Source organism: Puma concolor, chromosome B2 (assembly GCF_028749965.1).
Source record: "Puma concolor isolate L17-30 chromosome B2, mPumCon1.1.hap2, whole genome shotgun sequence".
In the NCBI taxonomy this organism is placed as follows: domain Eukaryota; kingdom Metazoa; phylum Chordata; class Mammalia; order Carnivora; family Felidae; genus Puma; species Puma concolor.
In genome coordinates, this window is record NC_141671.1 from 68506807 (window position 1) to 68526513 (window position 19707).

At 35.9% G+C, this 19707-nt stretch overlaps 1 protein-coding gene across 4 annotated transcripts in view; it reads left to right on the forward strand.

Annotated features, from left to right (window-relative positions):
• The window catches only part of LOC147581033 (uncharacterized), a 97068-nt gene that overhangs the window by 67839 nt on the left and 9522 nt on the right, over positions 1-19707 (forward strand). Inside the window, exon 1 of one of the 4 annotated variants that reach the window (XR_015251329.1) lies at positions 9709-9728. The exons of the other annotated variants lie outside the window; for them this stretch is intronic. The gene's annotated coding sequence lies outside the window, so the exon portion shown is untranslated. Of the gene's footprint in view, positions 1-9708; positions 9729-19707 lie in introns of those variants that run through there. 4 annotated transcript variants of the gene reach the window in all.

A 19707-nucleotide genomic window follows, 5' to 3' on the forward strand; every position in this document is an offset into this window, starting at 1 on the left:
AGGTTGAAGGTAGGAATTTTATGAAAATAACAAACCTCCCAGGTAAGAATTGCTGACTATAAATGAGTAAAGGAATGACTAAATCATGTTGTGTTCTCACCTATGTTAGAAAATAGAAAATATAATAAAGTTCCAATTTGTATGTTATAGTTTCCAAATAAAAGTTCACAAATCCCCAAAGGATTGAAATTAAGTTCACATTATCTAAACCATGGAATTTAAACATGCTTTGAAGATTTTCTCCACCCCGATTTCTGTTCCTTGATAACGATCTTCAAAAAGTCTTTCTCAGTTCTGCTAAACTGTACCTGAACCTCAGTGGTCAATTGTAAGCCATAATCCCTGAGATACAGGTCAAGCACAAACAAAATAACACCCAGAAAGAGAACCCTGGAGAGCCAATTGTTGATGGTACAGTGTGGAATTTCTAAACCGGTACAAGAATGAAAGGTGTTTGATAGTTCAACAAAGGAAATGACATAGGGTCAGTGACTTTGGCTCAATGGAAGCACATTTTTGCAAGTATCCTTCTCATAAAGCTGATGTCCAATCATGCGCAGTCCCCTTCTTGCCTCCTTTCTATCCATAAGCAGGCCTGAAGGTGTCCTTTGAAAGGCCTAGCAGCTACAGCTCCTTATAGGAGGCTCTGCCTTCCATTTTCTACTCCAAACCCATTCCCATTTCCTGTCTTGTTTTCTTTTTCTTCTCAGTCTCTTCATGCCTCAGCAGAAAAGGCCATTCAGCCTGATCCAGGCTTTAGCTCTAGATCCCCAACAGTTCCATGCTCTGGATTCTTAGCCAGAGCAGCTCCACTCTGAGACCAACCCAGGCTTTAAGAAATGAAATCCAGGGATAATACTATACTCATTTGTCATTTTAGAGTTTGGGTCCTGCAAAAATGACCACAAAGGGCCTTAGGACCAAGAACGAGAGAGACAGAGACCGAAAATGATTGCTGGGCTGGGCTAGACATCTACGTTTGGCCATGTACCACCCAATAATGATGTAGAGAAAGTAGCAAACCTGCTTACATGCCAGAATTTTAAGGATATGTGTAGTAGCAAACCAGAAAGAACTAGAACTACCAAAAAAAGTGATGGAGAATCTTAGACGTGTGAATGTTGTATAATTATGAACAGACACAGAGATGTGTATAAGGAGCTTCTTAGCTCTGTTACAAGAAAGTGCTTCTAATGTAGCTATGAACCAGTATGGAGACAGATAAGCACGAACAAACCACACAGAGTCAAGTTTTGGACAGACTTTAGGGGATGAAAACATGTTTCCTAAACCAATAATAAGGATCTCGTCAAATTTTCTAGTTGCAAACATTTGGATTTAGCGCTGGGATTATACAGCTTATTATTTGAGCTTTGTGATTATACTCTATCTGAGAACACGTGTGCATGCAGTTGGTACTTAATGACTTATATGTAGTGTATTTATTCTCTAGTAATCCTTTCATTGGCTCCTGAGTTAAAAATCATCTCCCTACACCAAGCACATACACTTGTCTTCAGGGATTGTTGAAGAGTGTTGTCTGAATCCAGGAAGACGCAAACCATCACTGAGTGCAATTTCCACAGCCCAGAGTGGGCTCCCACAAAAACAGATTCCTTTACAGAATTCTGCCTTCCCAGACTCTTTTCCAACTCAAGTAGGCCTTCCTTACATTACTATTAAAAACTAACATACCTCATGTTTTAAAATGTAATTCGTGATAGCCCACAACATTTTATAAGGTCTCTCCTGAACTGTAAATCAGATTGGCAGTTCTTTCATCATCAGGTAGTTCCTACTTTGGGCTAATTTATACCACTTTTAAAAAAAAGTAAAAATGATGTTTAAAATTATGAATCATTTTGCTTGAATTGTTGTTAGACACATGGCATTTATATATTTTTTTGATATGGGAAGTCTTTTCATCATGTGAGATTTTATTGAAACAGAAAGATTATGTACTATCTTTAAAGGATTCCTCTTTGGATTTTGATGGAAGATTAACTTAATGGAAAGAATGCGTACAATATACACTATCTATCAGAAAAAAGCTAATATATTCAGCCTGATTTATTTAGCTATTTGGCTTTCTTTGACCTATTAAACACCACTGCTAACAAAGTTTTCATGGTCAGAGACTCTAGAAAGTTTCATGACAGCCATTTAAAAAAATGATACATGATAGTTTCTCCCCTTGCCTGCTTTTGTGCTGTGAAACCCCTGTTTTAAGAAGGAACTATTGGGGCGCCTGGGTGGCGCAGTCGGTTAAGCGTCCGACTTCAGCCAGGTCACGATCTCGTGGTCCATGAGTTCAAGCCCGGCGTCGGGCTCTGGGCGGATGGCTCAGAGCCTGGAGCCTGTTTCCGATTCTGTGTCTCCCTCTCTCTCTGCCCCTCCCCCGTTCATGCTCTGTCTCTCTCTGTCCCAAAAATAAATAAAAACGTTGAAAAAAAAAATTTAAAGAAGGAACTATTATAAAATATTTTATTGCGGTAACTTATCAAAGTATAACCCAAATATGTTCCACATAGCTCAAAAAAGTCATTTAGCTTCTAAAATTTTATGTTTTTCAATACTATGGTTTTTGTATCATATTCTTTTCATATAGATATCTGTTTTAGCATGCTAACACTAGACTCTATTGTGTGGAACTTCTGATGTACCCCATATCCTCCAAATAAAATAGAGTTTTTTGGTTATCATCCCAAATTCTACAAAATATTCTGCCATGAAAAATGAACTTGGTAATTTAAATTACTATAATTAAGTTAATTTTTATTCAAGCATTACTATTATCTGATTTAAAAAATTTTTTTTTAATTTTTTGTTTATTTTTGAGAGAGAGTGAGAGAGTGTGAGCAAGCACATGTGAGTGGGTGAGGGACTGAGAGAGAGAAGGAGCGAGAGAGAATCCCAAGCAGGCTCTGCACTGTCAGCAGGGAGCCCAGTGTGGGGCTCGAACTCACAAACTGTGAGGTCATGACCTGAGCCGAAATCAGGAGTTGGACGCTTCATCAACTGAGCCACCCAGGCGCCCCACCATTATCTGATTTAAAGCATTTTGCAATAAATAAAAGCAAAACTTACAATTGTGGAGTGAAGCACACGTTGAAAGAACCAATACGAAGCGAAACTGTGAAACTGGCAGCGCTCAGCTCAGAGATGGCCTGTAGTTGTCAATTTCATAATGATACATAAATTGACCTAATTTCCTTGACAATCAAACATTGATCAAGCACTAGGAAAATTTCTTTAGCTTTCCAGGCAAGCAGTATATCACTATGTCATACTTAGTTTTCAGTGAATTCTCCTAGTAATTTTGTGAAGGCGAGTTCGCAGTTCTTACCATTATTGTAGATATCGCAGAACTTGAAGCAAAACAATACTGTCTCTACACAGCGAAATTTTTAAAAATGGGCTAAAATATTGACCTTCTGATATTTTTTTATCAAGTTAATCGAGAGTGTTCTTAGTTAAGTTGCATTTAGTTTAGGAAAGAAGTAACTAATTTTTATCTTGCTCTATGAAACATATACTATTTTCTTTTACTAAGTGATATAGTTTCAAATTTAACTATTGGTATAAAGACTAAGAGGAATTATTTTTACTTAAAATCTATGTGACAGAGTTTAGGGATGTGATTAAAATAAGTAATATACTTTTATATTCCCTACCTAAATTGGTCCATATCTAAGAAACTATAGGTACAAACATAAATTTAGTCAGTTTATAAACTGAAAGAGTAAAAGCACTTGGTTTTCTGATTCAATAAATCAATTATTTTTTACATATTTTAGAATGAAAAACTACTTACATTATTTCATACCCATGATGATACAATTTCTACATCAGATTTATGGATTTTCCACTTATGTAAAAATTATCCAATTATGAATCCATTTCCCTATTAGAACATATTTTTTCCTACTACATGTGATTTAAAAAATTTCCCAGAAAAAGCAGTCTATATTCTATCTATTCCATAAAAAACATGGCACAAATGATGCCATAAAGTAAGGGATTTGAATGTATGTGTCTAATAATAAGAACTATGTTTAATCTTGCTAAGTTCAGCCATGATTTTTGACCATATAATTTAGCAATATATATCTTATATCCCTTTAGTTTTAATTTAAAAATTGTTTAAGGTTTATTTTTGAGAGAGAGAGAGAGAGAGAGAGCAAGCACAGGAGGGGCAGAGAGAGAGAGGGAGACACAGAATCAGAAGCAGGCTCCAGGCTCTGAGATCATGACCTGAGCGGAAGGTGGGTGCTTAACGGACTGAGCCACCCACGCGCCCCCTCTTTGGTTTTAATTTAGAAGGACATTTCATTCAGTATTCCTTATTGATTAAAATACACACTTCTTAACTTCAAAAACCTTGATTTTTCTATTTTTGAAAAAAAAAAAGTAATCCCTTTGAGTAATTCTAAGTGGTAGTTACTTTGGTATGTAGTAGGTAATTCTGTATACATTTGGAAACAAATTAACAAAGCCTTGTTAATTCTACTGGTTAGGGATAAGATGTGTTTTGAGTAATTTTGTTTTCTGGTAAATACAGGATTAATCAAGGAATTTTTTTTTTATCTCAAAGCAGTGACAAGTATACAATATACTTTGCTATCTTCGTAGGGTTATTACAAGTGCACATATTGATAATTGGAATTTTTTTTACAGTTGTTTTATGAACACCTTGCACATCTTCATAGTGAAGGACATATAGGAAATTGCTTTAAAAGAAATATTTGTTATTTTTTAAATAAGGCTTTTCTTTTTTATTTATCACTGTCTTTTTTTTTTAATTTTTGTTTTTCAACGTTTATTTATTTTTGGGACAGAGAGAGACAGAGCATGAACGGGGGAGGGGCAGAGAGAGAGGGAGACACAGAATCGGAAACAGGCTCCAGGCTCTGAGCCATCAGCCCAAAGCCCGACGCGGGGCTTGAACTCACGGACCGCGAGATCGTGACCTGGCTGAAGTCGGTCGCTTAACCAACTGCGCCACCCAGGCGCCCCTATCACTGTCTTTTAAACTTGAACTTCAACAAATAATCCTATGGACTTGAGAGACTTGGGAGATGGGTTCCACTTCATTAATATTTTACCATAGAATGAATAATTAGAAGGGATTTCATTTTCACAAAAGTACTAAATCCAGATGCTTTATACCATTGCTAAACATATCAACCACTCATTGTTTATGAAGCCGCCTCCTAGTTAGATTTCATTGATTAAAGAAAGGAGTAATATTCAGTTACTGAGCCACATCTCTTACTGTTCATATACATTTTTGCCAAACATAAATACTCAGCTTTTTAAAAACAAAAATCAACAATGGGAGGGGTTTAGAAGAGTAGGGAAATTACATCAAGTTTTAGGCAGTGTTGCTGATAGAATAGCAAAACTATTTCAGTACATGAGGCAGAACAAATGATTTTGCTTAAGGGAGAGGAGATAGGGCCCCTTCAGTTTGAGATACTATTACCAGCAGGCTGTTGGCAGTGAGGCATTGAGGTACAGGACAAAGCCTGGTGCCCCCTCCATCTATGTTTAGGACCCATCCACAACGAGGTCAGAATGAAAGTTAAAGGAAATAGATTATTTTGACAGTGAATGTGAAATAAGAGTGTGAGAAGCCTGAGGAAAGAGTCTTGTATTCACGATTTAGGAATTATATGGAGAAGAGAAGTAAGCAAACAGGAAGATAAAGGTCAGAGATGTTGGAAGACAGAGGATGCAACATCAAAGAACCCAAGGAAGGAAAAGTCTTTATGAAAACATAGAGGAGGTCCAGGCCAGCGGTGTGGCGTCTGCAAATATTTGCTGAGATTATTCCTAAATAATTTTGAAAAACTGTCCCCTCTCACATGTTTAATATCGAAAATTTTCCAACATAACTATAAATAATTAGAGATAGTATAATGTACAGTAGCTATAAATATTGTCACAAAATAGTGTTCTATGACTCTTCCAGATGTATGCAATGGAATATAAAAAACAGAGCAATCTGAGAGCCATCATTGTCTATTATAAAAACATATGAAATAACTCTTCTTTAACAGTTAGAAATTTTATCTTTTTGTTTTTACTCCCTGAGTTTACAATTCCATTCCATTTTCTCCCACAGAATTTAATCCCAATGAATATGATTTTATAACTTCATAATCCTTTTATTGATGATCTTTCTTGCCTTTTCATAACAAAGACATATACATAAACTGAAATATTATTTTTGATTACCTGTGACCATGACACTTAAACATTATATATGTTTTCAGATTAACTTAACACTACAATTATCCTTATTATAAAATTATGGGGCGCCTGGGTGGCTCCGTTGGTTGAGTGTCTGACTTCGGCTCAGGTCATGATCTCTCTGGGTTTATGAGTTCAAACCCCGCATCAGGCTCTGTGCTAACAGCTTGGAGCCTGGAGCCTCCTTCAGATTCTGTCTCCTCCTCTCTCTGCCCCTTCCGTGCTCATGCTCTGTCTCTCTCTGTCTCTCAATAATAAATAAACGTTAAAAAATTTTTTAAATAATCAAAGCTACCAATATATTTATGTTTTTATAATTATTAAGCATAAATAGTAAAATCTAGAGTGAATTTTTAATGAGATGAATTAGGCTATTTTTTCAGCTAGTTCATGTGTCTGTGAATAAGTGTTTTTTTAGCATAAAATAAGGTTCAACATAACTCTGTCCTTTTTTTTAGTTTTTATAGATATAAGAAGATGACGGATTTTATAGATATAGATGACAGGTAGCTAGCTAGCTAGCTAGATAGATATGTATGAAACATTGTTTACATCAACAGCTAGATAGAAATAGAGTTTGGTATGGCAATGCGAGTCAATTCTTTGACCTACTTCTGAGTTATATGCCAAAAGATAGCATCGAAATGTATATATTAATGCTTTATTTATTTATTTAAATTCCAAATAGTTAACATAAAATGTAATGTTAATTTCAGATATACAATTTAGTGATTCAACACTTCCATACTTTATCAAGGTGCTGTTCAATTAGATTTTCTTCAAATTTATTTGAAAATTGGAAAACACCTGATCTGCAAAAGGTTTTGTTACACAGTAGAGGTGTTTATCTCCTGGAAGTGTATGACCAAGGTCATTAATATGACTTCAGAAATGACTATTAATTAGGACCATCCTCTTCACTTAGAGACATCTCATTTAACACAATGTGTTCAGCAATCATTGGGAAAATGTAAATGTTATTAATTTAAGTATATTTTTGCCAAAATAATATTTTAAAGAAACCTTTTGTATATGTCATACCATCTGAGTGAGGCCTATAACCTTATTAAATATTCCAACTCCCTCTCAATTTGTACTCTGAATTCACCTTTATTCTACTTTACCTTTTATTTATTTATTTTTTTTTTTTTTTACCACTTACCACTTTCTAATAGAAAGCATAACATACTTACTTAGTCTGTCTTCTCTGTAATGTGAGGGCTGTAACCTTGGTCTTTTTCCCCCTCTAATTATTAATGTATCTCAAACTTTTAGAATAATGTGTGGCATTTAACACCTGCTCAATAATTGATTTTCAGTAAAAAACACTGGAACTTCAGGTATGCTCCATTCAATTATGGGAAACATCCCTGTAATATCTAGTTGCTGTCAAAAAGCATAGAATGTACAATATCAAGAGTGAACTCTAATGTAAATGATGGACTTTGAATGACAATGACGTGTCAATGTAGGTTCATCAATTGTGACAAATGTGCCACTCTGGTGGGGGGGCTGTTGATAGTCAGGGAAGCTATGCATGTGTGGGGGCAGGGGGTCATAGTCAGTTTTGCTGTGAACATTAAACTGCTCTAAAAAAAATAAAGTCTACTGAAAAAAAAAAGTCACACAAATCCAAATAGCAGGGCATTTGACCAGATACCCGATCAGTACTCCACAATACTGCCCAGGTGATCAAAAGTAAGGAAAGTCTGAAAAACTGTTACAGTCAAAAAAGCCTAAGGGGAAATTATGACTAAATGTAATGTGATGTCCTAGATGAAGTCCTAGAACAGAAAAAGAACACTAAGTATAAACTAAAGAAATCTAAATAAAATATGGACTTTAGTTAATAAGAATGTATCAATATTCGTTCTTAATTATAACAAATGTAGCATACTAATTAATGTAAGATGTTAATATGAAATATTAATAATAGGAAACTCATGAGGAGTCTATTGGAATTCTCTTCCAGTTTTCTGTAGATCTAAAACTATTCTAAAAAAAAAAAAGTTTATTTAAAAAAATCTAATTTTCCAAACCAGTCCCAGTTATCAACCAATCAACTAAATTTGAGTTAACTTCTGTCTGAAAATGTCTACTTTTATCTTTCCTTTTAAATAGTTGTGTTAGTTTTCAACCTCAAGGCAAGTATCTTAATTGTGAATTTGAATTCCAGAACAGCTGGGTAAGAAAGTTGGGTGTGGGCAGGTCAATGGAGGGGGGGTGGGGAGGATGGAAAAGGCTCATAGCCTTGCCTAAGACTGGTGACCTAGATGGAATTGGGTGCTGCCACCTTCAGCGTTTCTTACTGTTTGCTTGGCTTTGCCCATATGAGACCCTCCCTCCAGAGCACTGCATTTTTTGGAGGCAATCCAAGGATGAAATCAGTGAGGGCAAGAATAAGAATTCTCATTACTCTAGCAGTCAGAACATTTACACAAATGACAAGATCCCAAATTTTTAACACCAAATTTAATCCTAAGGAGATATATAGAGGCAGAGAAGAACAGGATGTCCTACCAAGACTTTCATCGATATTTCTAATTGTCCTTTTATTTGCTGCCAGATGGTTCTTAAATCCTCCACGTCCTCCCTTCTCCAGGACAATGTAATAGTAAGACTGGTAAGTGAAGGTACAGCTTTTCTAAAGTGGAAGAAATGCTTTGGGAAAAGGAGTGGCCAGAAAACAGATCAAGGGTGGTGACAGAATGCGAGATGAGCTACAGAATTTGTGGGGTCCACCACAAAATAAAAAATGCAGGGCCCTTCTTAAAAAATGATTAAGAATTTTAAGGTCATCATAGCAGAACACTAAACCTAGGGCAGGGCCCTGTGCTCCTGCATGGATCACACACGCCCATAAAGCCAGCCCTGCCTGAATGCTTTCAACCAAGATATTTCAGGGGCAAGTGAGTTTTAGGGAAGCCTGCCTAAGGGGAGGACTTGAAAATTGATTCCCTTACTATTTTGAGTATTCATTCCTCCCACAGATGGCTGCGTATCCCCTAGAGGTTTATGAATCTTAGCTGGCAAACATGGTTTTAAACAAGTTTTAAAACCAGTTTTAACCAGTCCAAGGTTTCCAACTAACTAAATCCTCTGTTAGGTTCATGCTTGAATGACACATTGAGAGTGTTTGTCCAGTAGAAATTTTTGAAATCAAGATTATTTTGAGAAAATATTACTGTAGTTCTTTTTGTCTTAATTACTTCCTAACATCAAAAAACTGAAAAAAGATTATTTTAGTTTCTTTCGCTACTGGGGGAAACACTATGGAGATTCCTCAAAAACTTACAAATAGAAATACCATATGATCTAGTAATTGCATTATTGGGTATTTACCCAAAGAAAACAAAAACACTGATTTGAGAAGATCTATGTTCCTCTATGTTTGTTGCAGCATTATTCACAATAGCTAAGATGTGGAAGCAACCCAAGTATCCGCTGATGGATGAATGGATAAAGAAGATGTGGTATGTATATTATATATGTATATTATACATGTATACATATGTATATGTATAATATACATATATATGTATATTATATATGTATATATGTATGTATATATAATATACATATGTAGAATATATGCAGTGTAATATTACTCAGACATAAATGAATAAGATCTTGCCATTTCTGACAACATGGATGTATCTAGAGGATATGATGCTAAGTCAGACAGAGAAAGACAAATACCATGATTTCACTGATGTGTGGAATCTAAAAAAACTGATCAACCAAAAAAAGCAGAAACGGACCCTTCGATGCAGAGAACAACTGGTGGCAGCCAGAGAGGAGGGTGGTGGGGGAGATGGGCAAAATGGTTGAAGGGGAGGGTGAGGTATAGGCTTCCAGGTACGGAATGCATAAGCCATGGGATGAAAGGTACAGCATAGGGAATATAGTCAATGTGTTCGAACAGCATTGTATGGTGACAATAGCTCCACTTGTGGTGAGCACAGCATAACTTACAGAGTCGTTGAATCACTTTGTTGTACACCTGAAACTAATGTAAGCTGTGTGTCAATTATACTTCACTTTTTAAAAAGAGATTATTTAGTTTGTATTTTGAGTTATTTCTGTTGACTATGTGGAAAAGTTATAGCTCTGGGCAGCCCAGCATGCATTCCTTACTTTATATCTATGAAATCTACAAGATAGGAAGGCCAACTAAATCCTAGCAGATAACAAAGACAATGGAAGAGAAATAGACCTTGAGAAATCCTATGAATATGGTACACATGCAATGAAGGCCTTTAAATTTATGACCCTTGTTAAAAACCTTCAACATTAAAAACTGATTTAAAAGTCGGGTATTTGAAATATAAAAGAAAAAAAAAGTAGAACTAAACAACTAAGTAAAAATAGGGCTATATGAGAGTGAGGTCATGGAATAAAACTGCGATTCCAAATGGTCACTTTGTGACCCAGGTTTGTTAAAAGAGGGGCGGATGACTCCTGATGATTCACAGGACGCTGTTCTGCAAGCTGCTATCTGAGAGGGTGTCTCTAAGACACATTAAACAACAGACATTGGGTGTACATTGAGTAGTTGCTACCCTCCGGTCTCTGGGGCTTCCTATAGTTTGTGCAAATTAAGTTTATTCTGTTGGTCTCAATAAGTACTCCATTAAGTTCATTTGAATAAAAGAAGCATAGGTTGGAGACTTTGTGTGTTTAGTGCTTCAAATCTTAGAACCGCAAAGGATCATGCACTAAACATTTTATCTGAGCTTCTTCTTGGGGCGCCTGGGTGGCTCAGTCAGCTAAGCATTGGACATTGGCTCATGTCACAATCTCAAGGTTTGTGAGTTCGAGCCCCTTATAGGCTTTGTGCTGACAGTTCATAGCCTGGAGCCTGTCTCCCTCTCTCTCTGTCCCTACCCTGCTTGTGCTGTCTCTCTCTCTCTCAAAAATAAACAGTAAAAAATTTTAAAAATAAAATGGGCTTCTCTTTTTCATTATGCATAGGGGCACTTGTACCCCAATGTTTATAGCAGCACTCTCAACAATAGCCAAATTGTGGAAAAAGCCTAAATGTCCGTCAACTGATGAATGGATAAAGAAATTGTGGTTTATATACACAATGGAGTACTACATGGCAACGAGAAAGAATGAAATATGGCCCTTTGTAGCAACGTGGATGGAACTGGAGAGTGTGATGCTATACAGAACAATAAGCCTGTATACAGAGAAATAAGCCATACAGAGAAAGACAGATACCATATGTTTTCACTCTTATGTGGATCCTGAGAAACTTAACAGAAACTCATGGGGGAGGGGAAGGAAAAAAAAAAGAGGTTAGAGTGGGAGAGAGCCAAAGCATAAGAGACTCTTAAAAACAGAACAAACTGAGGGTTGACGGGGGGTGGGAGGGTGGGGATGGTGGGTGGGGTATTGAGGAGGGCACCTTTTGGGATGAGCACTGGGTGTTGTATGGAAACCAATTTGACAATAAATTTCATATATTAAAAAAATTAAATAAATAAAATAAATAAATAAAAATCATTATGACCATGATTTTTTTTTTTTTTTGGCCTTAGGATGTATATTTTGTCTGAATAATATTAGAGCTGGTCTCATTTGTTTAGGCCAATTTAGTATCCTAAATTGCTTAGTGAAGCTATTTTGACTCAAAGAATTCAGAAGGCATCGTATAGATGGGAAATATGCCAACTTTCCCTTCTTCCTATTTTACTAATGAGTATATTTAGGCTCAAAAAGCTTATTTAATTTATAAATAGTTGGTCAACACAATGAAAATTTATTTAACATAAAAACAATGTATTAAAGCAGAACCTAGAGGTTCCATTTTGGACTCTGTTATGCTGTCAGTTGATGACTTTCCAGTAAGAAAACAGGGTCAAAGCTTTATATTTGTTTTATATAAAGATTAACATTTGGGATGATTTGAAAAGAGGTATCACTGGGGTTGTTAAAAATCCTCTTATTCTGTTAGCTGCTTCTGTCTAGAATACTCCACATGTGCCCATCCCTTGCTCACTTTTTTTCTGGCCTTTAGAAGTTTCCATGGGCTCCCAGTGCAAGATGCTGAAGGCAGCTGAGGTGAGAGCCGGAGGACCAGAGTGGAAGCTTCCAGGAAAGATGATTAGTTATAGAAAGTATAGTTGACCCAAATTCCTCACATTCCGAAAGTTACAACAAATATATTCCTTGGATACTGGCATCTCATCAATGTCACCAGCAAGCTAATAAACTTCAAAAATGGTCTTCAATTACTCTAGGCTTCGTCGGAAGAATCTGTAACTGAAAAGTTCCTTCCCTCTCAAATGTATTCTTGAATTAAAATTTTTCTTTTCTTAACCTCTTTCTTTCACACACAAATTGCAAGTAACCCAGACGGTTGAATAAGCTTGTGTATCAAAAGTAAAATATTGACCCCAAACACCATTGGTTTTCATAAATATTTTTCACATCTTAAATCAACTGAAAAATGCAAGAGACAGAAAGAGAGACTCACAGAGGAAAGCCCATGACTGACCACAAAGCACAGAGACCCTGAGTCTCTCAGTCCCTTCTTGGCCAACCAGACCTGCTCCCAGTGACACTTTCTTTCACTGTTGACTCTACTCTTGGTTCCTGATGGGAGGGTTTCATGCCACTTTCCTTTTAATCTGCTCACCATTTCTCACTTAGACTTGGCAGTCAGGATTTGGCTTGCTTGGATGCCAAGGACAGAGGCAAGCCCATCATTTGGAACCCAAGTAGAAATGTGAAAAGAGAGGCTTGAGTTAACCTCAGGTCACTCCAAATGTATCCCTTTCAGACATAAAAAGGCCCCTTGTTGTAGAGAAAGGGAAACAATGAGAGCATAATGATGTCCTCTAAAATGTAACATGTACTGGAAAGTGATTTGATAAATGACCTACCTTTCACTGCAAACAGAACTCCCTCTTTGACATCCCTCTTTGACCATCTCAAGGAGGTCAGAAAGAATTGTTGCTTTTTGATATAAACATAATAACATTTTATTTTCACTGTTCTCTTTTTCAAATGAGTGTATAGAAAACCTTATAAGATATAAAGAAAAGGCGCATTTTCTATATCTTTCCCATCGTTGTAATAGTATAAAACTTTGATTTTCATTCAAACAACTTTAATTATTTCTTTTTCTTAAGAAGTTATTCATCTGGAACAAGATTTCATTTAAAAACTTCTGTCTCAAGGGAGCTATGCTACCAGAGTAAACAAAGAGAAGTAAAAAGCTCTGCCTTGGAATTTCCTAGTTTATTTCTTCTCACATTATTTCTCTTTGTCCTGCTCAAACTTATGGGCTTCCTGAAATCCAAAACACAGGCTTGTTTTGAAAGGAAATTGATACAGAGGAAAGAAATCCTGAAGAATTGAAAATGACTTTATTCAGATATTTCTTTTTTGTGTCAAACTACCAACAATACATCAGAAGTAGACACAAGTATCAACCATTAATGGGTGAGCAAATAAAATTGTCATTGTTTATGTTGTTATAGAAGTACAAAGGTTTCTGTGTATTTTTTGCACAATAACACAGTTAACATCTATATAGTTCTCTGCAATTTACAAAGATTTTTCAGATCCCACATCTCATCTGAGCCTTGTAGCAAATGCTTCTTTTGGGCTAGTGTTTCTCTTAAGATATATATATATATATATATATATATATATATATATATATATGTGTATTTCTGATTAATACTTTGTTTATTATTAGGCCTAAGAAGAGCAGACTATTTAATAGTGACAGAAAAAGTTATTTTACCCAATATTGTGTGCTCGCTCAAAAAGCCAGAACTACTTTTTGTCTGTTTGTTTTTAAATTTATTTATTTATTTTTAGAGAAAGAGAGAGAGGGAAAAAGCGCACATGTGCACACGATTGGGGGAGGGGCAGAGAGTGCTGTCAGCGCAGAACCCTACTCAGGAACTCAGGAGCTGCAAGATCATGACCTGAGCCAAAACTAAGAGTCGTCTGCTTAACCAACTGAGCCACCCAGGTGCCCCTTGTTTGTTTATTTTTGGAGAAATGTGCAATTGTGTAAGAAAACTTTTGGGAACCATGACCATGGCTAAACCTTTTAGTAAGAATTCTTTTAACTTTCATTACTTAAAAATAATCAGATTTCTAGATTCTGATAATATGGAGTCAATTAAAGTATCTGAGTGCATTTGTAGGGTATTTTACTCTTTTTGCATTATCTTGCTAAAAGCAAAGTTCTGTGAGTAATTAGCTCCTAAGGAGTTAAGCAGATGATATTTAGTAAGATGATAATTGTTCAAGCTTTATAGACAAATCATTTGTGGTAAACATGGTGCTTATCAAGCAATGGTTACTTTAATAATTTTTCTAGATTTTCTCCATTGAAATAAGTGCATAGCAGATGGTTAGGCCTTCTCTTTTCCATGGCTTTACTCTTCCCATTTTGTCCAAGTTCCTGAGGTATTCTTAACTAGGTAAGAAATTCATTCACATTCTCAACTCTGACTTCCATGAGCCTCCTGTGTCTCTTTCATCTGTATGTCATGTTAATCTACTGTAGTTTCATTAATGTAGACATAAGTAAAATCTGTATTAATAATTAAAATCTCTGAAGTTTTATGAACAATTATAATATTTTAAATAGCCTACAATGCATGTTATATCATTAATGTCAACCTTATGAGTATTTGTATCTTTATTTTTTCCATTTTATTATTTATTTATTTGAGAGACAGAGGGAAAAAAAGCATAAGCGGGGAAGGGGCAGAGAGAGAGAGAGAGAGAGAGAGAGAGAGAGAGAGAGAGAGAACTTCAAGCAGGCTCCACGCTCAGTACAGAGCCTGACATAGTGCTAGATCCCTTGACCCTGGGATCACGACCTGAACCAAAATCGAGAGTCAGATGTTCAACTGAGCCCTCAGGTGCTCTATTTTATTTTTTTCGTCATAATAAGCATACTCTTTAATCCCTATTTCCTTGCCCCTTATTTCTCCCATCCCTCCACCTACCTCCTCTCTGGTAATCATTAGTTTTTCTTCATAGTTAAGAGTCCGTTTCTTGGTTTGTCTCTTTTTTTTTTCCTTTGTTCTTTTGTTTCTTAAATTCTACATATAAGATCATATGATATTTATCTTTCTCTGACTGCTTAGCAGTATACTCTGTAGCTCTATCCATGTTGTTGAAAATGGCAAGATTTCATTCTTTTTTTGTAGCTAAATAATATTTCTTAAGACATATTTTTATTGAAAATTTTCTATTATTCCATTTTGATTTTACCCCTTTATACCTTACTATGATAACTTAATTTTCACTTTCTTTTAAAATTTTAATAAGCTTATCAACCAAATTACCACTTATTAAACACTTGTATGTATAAATTACATGATATAGTCTCAACATAATGTACATGTAAAATGTACATGAAGTAAAATGTACATGATATAGTCTCAATATAAAGGAATCTGTGTTCTATTTGTATAAGGAAGAAAAAGTAAGTGTTATAAAATCATGGCCCATTTAAGTAAAACCTATGATGCTCATATAGTGAATGTAAAACACTTTAAGTACCACATATAAATGAATTTATCAAATGAATGGTTAAGAAGAGATTCCAATCTGATTGCTCTCAGGCCAATAATGTACAATACACATATTTGATAATTTATATTTATAAGGGCCAACACTTACAAATTAGAAATTTTCACACTGACATCGCAAAATTCTCTTAAAAATCAGAACTCATGGCAATATTGGGCCCACATTCCCATGTGGCACACATGAGTGGGTCAGAAAGGAATCACCTCTATTTAGATGAAACACATTTGTGCAACAGTGAGGCTCCATGTAAGGGGGCACCTTGTTACATCCAGCCTATCTCATTCATCATGATCTTGGCCTCTGTATGCAGCTAAGTTTGTAACCTCTGTGTTAAAATGATAACTTCTGTGGACTACTGTGGAAGAGAGAGATACCACAGACTTGGGTTCTGAGGTCCTGAAGATAAGGAGTCATCAGTTTCAGGGAATAGACAATAGGATGACATGAACAAAAGCCCAAAGACAAGAAAGCAGAAGGTGTGTGTCCTGAGAAATAGGTAATCCAGTTGGCTGGGTCACTGTATTAACTGTAGCACCCAAAGATTCTTGAGGAGGACAGTGACCCTGGCATTCTCTTTTATCTAACTAACCTGTCCCCTACATCATTACAAGCTGAATATTTCACACTCAGGACTTGCTTTTCCTGCTAGTCTAACATCCCAAGTAGTAATCTTCAGTGATTTCCACTCAATGTGATTAATCTGCAGCAGACATGATCTCCTTGGCATGGCTGATGGCTGGTGGTGAGAGCCACCACTAGAGTAATATGCATGGGCACCATAGGGGATAAATAGGGAAGAATACCTTTCCATATGGCTGCTGTCATCTGATAAATAGCTGTCAAACACTGCTGTTCTGAAGTTCAAAAAGTCTGTTTCAGGATTGTACTAAAGTTGAGAGCATTATCACTTAAATATCCGAGTTTTTATTTGTTTAAAGAATGTATTGGGATTATATAGCAGGAAAAATAGAATATATGACAGAAATTTTTAAGTCAGCTTTACTGTTTATAGTTTTCAGAAAGTTTTTTTGTTTGTTTTGTTTTGTTTTGCTGGCTTAGTCCATTTTTCCTGAAACTGAAGGATTGCTGTGAGTAAAGAAAAGCAAAATATAAAAGGACTATTCCTTTTATAAGGAGTGGTTTTGTAAAATGAAACATGTGAAAACACAACAAAAAAAGACCTATGAAGTTACCGATTGCTATTAATTTTTCCCCAAATACTTAATGATGTCAATCTGTAAAAATGAATTGCTTCACTTTCGAGGTAATTCAGTTGCAGTGTGTGTAAGTTCAGTGAATACGATGTCTGTATTATTAACATTAGTCTTTGTGGAAAAAAGTTTAGTGTGCACTTTGGAATGTCCTGCATCTCTCCCCTTTGAAATTTCATCTGGTCCCAATTACCATCTGCTCCTGATTTGATTCAGGGGCAGAGAACGGGCTAAGCTTCTGTGCTCCAGCTGAAGCAGACACATTTCATTAGGCCTCGTTCTGGTGGTGTTCTTTATATATCAGCTAAAGTTTGCAGAAAACTTTATATACACTCAGCAACTGTATGAAGTTCTGTTAAAAATACGTAGAGCTGCATTTACATAATGTATTATTGCCTTCTTAGCTGTCAAAGTCACTCAAAGCTGCATGTGACATTTTCGCTAGTGAAATAAGTAAGTAGAAGTTTCTGCCGTAGCTCTTACTTTATATTATTTTATTTTTTTCTTTCCACATCAGAATCCTTATCATAAGGCAACAGAATTGATTCATTTGGAATAGACTGGACCCTCCTAGGGTCCCTTTGAAATCTCTATTCAGTTCAGTTCATCTAATATGTAAGGATTGTTGCTATGTGCCAGGCATGGGGATGAACACTGGCTAGAGCAGGGAATGTGATTGACAGAACCCTTTCTTTCCCTAAGTTTCCAGGCTTTTGGAGAAGACACACATTGACTATGAAGAGCTACAAACCAAACCAGTCTTTATAGTTCAAAAGAGTTGTTTTTTCGCTGCTTGCCACTATCCTGTACCCACAGTGTCCTTGAGTGCTGGTCAAAACAAAACTGGGTGTGATCTGCCCTGGTTGTGTTCACCACAAGCATTGAGATGTGGCATGTGGATGCTCCCCAGACAACAACTCTGGTTCCAAGTCTTCTTTTTCCATCCAGGCAAAAAACCATCCATTCATCTAAGGCAACCACGGCCTGCAGGCCAAAACTGGCTTACGGCCTGTTTTTGCATGGTCCACCAACTGACGATGATTTTATGTTTTTAAATAGTTGAAAGCAAGTCAAGAGAAGAATAATTCATGGCACACAAAAATAAAATTTCAGTGCCCATAAATAAAGTTATATTAGAATAAAGTCAAGCTTATTGATTTCCACATTGTCTATGCTACATAACAGAGTTGAGTGGTTACAACAGAAATTGTAATGGTCCATAAAACCAAAGATATTTACTGTCTGACCCTGTACAGGGAAGGTTGCTGACTCCTGATCGAAGGGGCCATATAATGTCTTTTCTGATTTTTCCCACCCATCTATTCACTATGTAATGCAGACCATGTGATGTCATCTCCTTTTCTATCCTTCTAGTTCTTGAATTTTCCCTCCAGCAACTGCATACAACCCAACCTTACAAAAACTCCATAACTCATTTTTCTAAATAAAGAGAAAAGATTGGCCCCTAGCAAGCCAGACCCCCACCACCCCCTGTGAATTTGATCTGAGTTTTTTTGAGCCTCATAGCATGATACATTTCATACATCTACAGTTAGGGTGTTTCAATTTTAAGGACAAAAACTGCATTCTTCTAAGTAGCTTTTCCATGCTACTATTTTGAATAGGTTGACTCCATAATATATTTTAATAAGACATTTTGGCTTCTTAATTTTCTAAAATCATCAGGAGTTAAGTTACATAATTTTATTTATTTTTTATTATTTTTTATTAAAATTTTTTTATTCTTTATTTGTTTTTGATAGAGAGACAGTGAGACAGAGTATGAGGCGGGGAGGAACAGAGGGAGAGGGAGACACAGAATCCGAAGCAGAATCTAAGCCCTGAGCTGTCAGCACAGAGCCCGACGTGGGGCTTAAACTCATGAACTGGAAGATCATGACCTGAGTCAAAGCCGATGCTTAACCGATTAAGCCACTCAGGCGCCCCAAGTTACATAATTTTAAATACATTTGGCTACCAGCTTTATTTTACCATAGTTCTCTTCTAAAGTTTCTAAGAATTTGTCTAATCAGGAATTGTTGGATAGGTGATATGTTCTCCAAATGGCAAAGTCTGACCAGTATAGCTGGTTATGACTATGTACTGACTGAAAGTACTCAGCATATGACAGTGATAGTTGATCCAAGGGAGTGGATTATATTATTTAGGATAAATTCCTTTATTTTTCATATTTATCTCCATAAAATATGCAAGACTTATCATAACTGATATTTTCCATTTTAATATTTTCCTCACACAGATAATCATGGCAACATTTTTCTTATAATCTCACATGCCTCTAAAATGTAGCTTACTTTAACGTATAAAATATAAAAATATAAAATAAAAAATGAGTGCAAAATACATTCATCTTGTTCTCGTAATCCTAAATAATATTGCAGCGAGTTAAATGCATTTAAAATATTTGTATTAGATTCTTATTTCTGACAAATAATGTTTGATCATGAAATAATACAGTTTGGGGCCAAGAAAAAAATATTACATTTAACCTAATTCTTTGAGAACTATCCAAATGCTTTCACTACCTTTCAAAGACACTTTTCCAATTGGTAATATTAAATGCAATTTGTGTCTTTATTTAAATAATATGTGTGAGCAACAGGCTTCTAATATTTGGCTTACGAGGAAAGGGGAAAAAAAGCTA